Source organism: Indicator indicator, chromosome 30, assembly GCF_027791375.1.
Source record: "Indicator indicator isolate 239-I01 chromosome 30, UM_Iind_1.1, whole genome shotgun sequence".
Taxonomy (NCBI): domain Eukaryota; kingdom Metazoa; phylum Chordata; class Aves; order Piciformes; family Indicatoridae; genus Indicator; species Indicator indicator.
In genome coordinates, this window is record NC_072039.1 from 4,889,288 (window position 1) to 4,894,660 (window position 5,373).

Below are 5,373 nucleotides of genomic sequence, written 5' to 3' on the forward strand. Positions count from 1 at the left end.
TCATGTCAGTAATATAATGTTGCTATGAATATCATATTCTTTACACTGAGAGTGGTGAGACACTGGAACAGGTTGCCCAGGGAGGTTGTGGATGCCCCCTCCCTGGAGGTGTTCAAGGCCAAGTTGGATGAGGCCTTGAGCAATCTGGTCTAGTGGAAGGTGTCCCTGCCCATGGCAAGGGGTTTGTAACTAGATGGTCTTCAGGATCCCTTGCAACCCAAACCATTCTATGATTCTCTGAATCATGTTTGCAGATCATTCAAAGGTCAGTCGATGCAGGTCAGTCCATTGAGCTCATTCAGTTTGGAAGAAAGACATTTTTACTGTGTGCTCTGAGACAGGATACATGCCCTGATTCCAAACTGATACAGGAACATGTGTTAGAATCAACTCTTTTTTTTTTTTTTATCCTCCCTCTAAATATGAAGTCTGAAATATTCTCAAAGCACAGATTGTATGTCTGGATTGTGATGATGACTGTTTTTATGAGTACTGAGGGTAATGGTGGGACAGTTGAGTGATAGTTACTAAATGATTAGAATTATGAGCTATTTTGTAGGTTGCTGTGTGAACAAAACCAGAAGACTACTCTTTTTAACATCCCCTCCATATAAGCTTTCAACAGGGAGCAAAGGGAGATCTTATCAGGTCTCATATTAAGTGACTTAGCCAATTTCACAGCATATTAAATGTTTCTGTATCATTATAAAGCACTCAAAAATGAGAAGATATTTATGTGCAGCATCCACTTAATGACCATTGATTTCAAGAGTTTATATAAAAAATGTGAATAGTTTAACATTTCAACTCAGTGTGAGTTGAGTATTGAATACACAATATTCTGCATAGGAATCTAAAATACACATTGCTGAACTTCCATCCTCCTTGGAGGAAAGCAAAGGTGCTAGCATCTTTGATCTGGAAAGCCTTTGAGCCATTAGCAGATTGTTTTTCATGCTTATGGTCCATGTTTTCTTCTGAGACTGATAGAGATTTTTTTTTTTTTTCCTAAAGCTGATTTTTACCAGAACCTTTAACAAGGGATCAGCTCCTACATTGATGAGGATGTAGGTTCTTGGACTTGTTTGGAGGGTTTTCAGGTCTTAGTTACTTCAATAGCAAAAGCAGTTAAGTTACTGCAGCAGGAATTTTGCATGACCTCCTTTTAATGGATTAAAAAAAAAGGCTTAGTAAGACTGCCTGGGAGACACCTCTTGATGTAATCAAGCAAATACCTGAGTTTGTTAATGTGAATATTTTTGAGATTTTGTTGTTGCTGTTCAGCTGCATAAAACTATTCCCTGAAATTGGCATGAGAGTTAAGGGTTGAGTTAAACATTGCTTTTCTGATAAGCCTCCTTATGCCTTAGGTGTTCTCTGCCCCCATTTCAGTAAACCACTCACCCCAGAGGTGTTGAGTGTATGAAGTGAAGGCTGTTACAGGAAAACCAAGAATCCTCCTTGAGTCTCAACAATGAGCCCAGGAAGAGAATTGATTCTTGCTAATCCATCTGCAGTCTCCATTCTTCTGCTCTCTTTAGATTCCTGTGGCTTCAACAGGGAAACAAAGCAGACCCAGGTTTGAGTCTGGTTAGCACAAGTCCTTGAAAGCAAAAGTCAAAGACTTCTGTCATGTGAGAGATGTACTGATTTGCATAAGCAAATGGTCTGGCCTTTGCTGAAGTGGTTGTTAAAATTCCAGCAAACCGTGGAGGATGTTGATATTTTAAACTGTTGTAAATGATGGCTTTGTTAAACCCTAATCTGCTTTGAGCCACATTGTTCCCCTGTATGTATTGTGAAAGGCAGAGAGGTCAAAGGGTTCTTTTGTCGATGGTTCTGGGTATATCTGTGTTTTCCTAGTGAAGTCTGAAGCCAAGCCAGGTTACTGATCACTGTCCCCTAGAACTGAAAACAGCCTTCTTCAGATGTATCCTGGGCACTGAGCAAGGGCTGGCTTTTGCAGATAGGAAAGTGGGAGGGAATTAGTTCTGCAGTGTATTTCCCCAGGGACAATCCTCACTAGCCCTGAAGGAAGGCTTTGGTGAGATCCTGATCCACACTCCCCCACATCTCCGTTTGTTAGATGAAGAGTAAGAGACACAAGGAGTTGAGGTGTCTAGCCTGAAGATTTGCAGTGAGATAATGTCTCTGACTGGATTCCTCCCTGGTCCTCACCCCTTTCTCTAACCTTTAAGATGTACAACTCTTATGTTCAGGAAATACTTTACTTCTCTCTACTATACCCTCAAATTCATTTGCAAAGTGAATACTTAAGTCTGCTTTAAACTGAAAGAATAATTTTAATGTTACAATATATGACTGGTAGCTCCTTAATAATCAGCGAAAATCTCTCTTACTGACAAAAATACTGCATAAGTGAAGGAAACCTCATTATTCATAGCATAATCACTTTCATTTCACTCTTCTGCTTTATTTTTTTCCCTAAAGACTGTTAAGAAATGTAAACTTAGTCCTTTTAAGCGCATACATCTTTTTCATAGTCCTATGTATGCAGTCAAATTTCCTGGTTTTTGGGTTTTGAGGGCTTTGTTTATTGCTTGCTACAAGCTGAAGAATCAGTGCATGATCTCTCATCTCTTTGTTTATTTTCTTAAAGTAATTACAGATATGATTTAATAACTTAATTTGCCATTTTTACCACCTGGGAACCTTCCTTCCCTAACATTCTGTGGTTTTCACAGCTCATTCTTGTTTATAGGATCTGGACAGGTGACATGATGAGGAAGGTGATGGAAGTGCCAACAGGGAAAGTCTCATGTCAGAGTTGATTGTGTATCAGTGTTCTTTCTATTTCATATCAACTCTTGTGCTGTGTGAGGCAGAGGAACATTCATCTCCATTTCTGTGAGGTCAGGCAGAGGATCCAGTCTGTCTGGAACCCAGGTAACCACCCATGTTCATCCATTTTCTATCTTGAGTTCTTTGTATTGTGATGGATCAAATTAAATGGGTAGGAAAATCCAGTGGCTGTGGGAAACAGAGCAGTGAGGGGTGAGGTGGCTGCAGGGCCACACTACTTGGAATTTCAGCATTGTTGAAAGGTCTGAGAACCTTTATGCCACAGCTTATGCACTGGATCTTTCTTTTGTGGATGCCAAAGCAGAGAATCAAGTTTGGGACACAACTGCTTGACAGGTAAGAGAAGACTTCAGAGCAAAGGCTAGAAAGATAATATCTTAGTATAAATATCTGGGATGTAATACTTTGACTTTCTTCATTTCTACTTTACTCTAGACCATTTGTAGACCCACCTGGCTTTAAGTTAGGACTGTTATTACTGAAGCCTGGAGTTGTGTTTTGATCTCTTTGGTTATATGTAGGTAAGCAGCAGGTTTTAGGTTGTTCATCACACAGCAGCAAAGCCCCAGGTTAGTTCTGAGTTTTGGGCTATGGAAACATAATTTCATTTAACAAAATCTCCAGTCTTCAATTATGTTTCTGTGAATAAGCAAGAGTTCAGAGGGTCATTATGTGCTGTTGTTAGCTTCTGTATATAGTCCTCTAACTGGAAATTGCTTTCCAGAAGGCAGTTCTTAGTCCTTTTACTTACACGAATTTAGTATAAGTTTACCTCCACTTTCACTGTGACTTTTATAAATGGGTTTTGTGTTGCTGAATTATAAATTGTATGTGTCTATGCATTGTAACCTGTAATGCCTTTGAAAATCCAGCCTGGATCCTAACAATCAGGGTTTGGAATTATCTCCAAATGTGTTTTGGTTTTAAGTTTCTGTGTATGTTTAAAACCGTGGGTAGTGTATTACTTCTTACTGTTTGACTTTTCCGTTCAGGTAACACATAGTCTTTGGTTTTTATTTAAAATACTTAGAAGAAAATATGGATATAAAGTTTGTGTTGTGCAATAAAAGTGTATTATATTGAAAATTCAATTATATTGAAAAAGTGTATTAAATTGAAAATTGGAATCTGTCTGGTCTGGGTGGCAGCCACTGCAATCCCCCTCCTCACTTTCCCTGTGATTTGAGTTTGCTTTGCATGACCGCAAATGAAATTTAAGACACCAGCCTCTGTGCCATTTAACAGCACCAGCCACTAACTTGTTCATCCTCACTTCCTTAAGAAATGGCACTTACATGGTGTCTGCAGTCTCCTTGGGGAGACCAACTGCTCTCTGATCACTTCAGTACTACCTCCTTCCCTCTCTACCCACCCATTCATGTGAAACAGCCCAGAGAAGGTCTGCAGCTGTCCCTGCTTGTGCAGTGCTTGAGAAGAAAGTTCATTTCTGGCTTTGCTTAGCTGGCTGCAATCAGGATTCAGAAATAACTAAAATGGCATTTTCTTTGCTGTCTCATGGTCCTGCTAAAGCAGTCCCTGTTTTCACAACTGGTTATCCGTGTTGAGCTGTGGGAGGGGAAAAAAAATCAAGACACTGAAACCATCATATGACAGCACCATGTTAATGAGAAGAGAAAGAGGAATAAGTTTTAAATAGCAGGAGCTTTTTATCTTCCTCTTGCAGTCAGCATGACGACACCCTGTCAAGTGCTCATGTGAGCAGCAGGGGCTGGAGAGTGTCTGGGTTTGAGGTGAAAACGAAGCTGCTCTTGGGAGTTGGTGTACTGTGGCTGAAAGGAGAGGAGCGATGCTGCTGTTCAACGTGCTGGAAGGTTCAGAAAATGAGACTCTGGAGAAAAGACACCAGATAGCCCCAAAGACTGGATCTGTTTCTATTTTTAGCTGATAGAGAATGCAAAGTGTGGACCAGCCCAGATGATCTTCACTTCTGCTGCAGCAAGCTGCTCCCATAGAATGGGTTTGAGTGGGAAGGGACCTTTAAAGGTCATCAGTCCAACCCCCTGCAGTCAACAGGGACAGCTTCAGCTAGATCAGGTTGCTCAGAGCCACATCCAACCTGGACTGAAATAGTTCCAGGGACAGGATATCTACCACCTCTCTGGGCAGCCTGGGCTGAATCTCCCTCTTGTAGCACCACTTGTCCTGTCATAACAGGCCCTGCTCCAAGTCTCTCCCCAGCTTTCTGATCGGCCCCAGAAGGTCTCCCTGGAGCCTTCTCTTCTCCAGGCTTAACAACCCCAACTCTCTCCGCCTGTGCCCAGCACAGGGGCTCCAGCCCTCGCATCATCTCTGTGGCCTTCTCCGGACTCTCTCGCAGGCCACTGCTCGCCAGCCATGCCGGCAGGAACTGGCGGCTCTCTTGCTCGGCAGCCCGGCCCCTGGCTTCCTTCCGGGAAGGGTCCCCGCCCCCGGAAGCGGCACCACGCCCTTCCGCCGCCGCCGCCGCGGACGGGAGCTAGCTCCGGGCCGCCGTGACGGGAGAAGCAGCGCGGGAGGAGCGGAGCGCGGAGCAGCGCGGAGCGGCGCGGC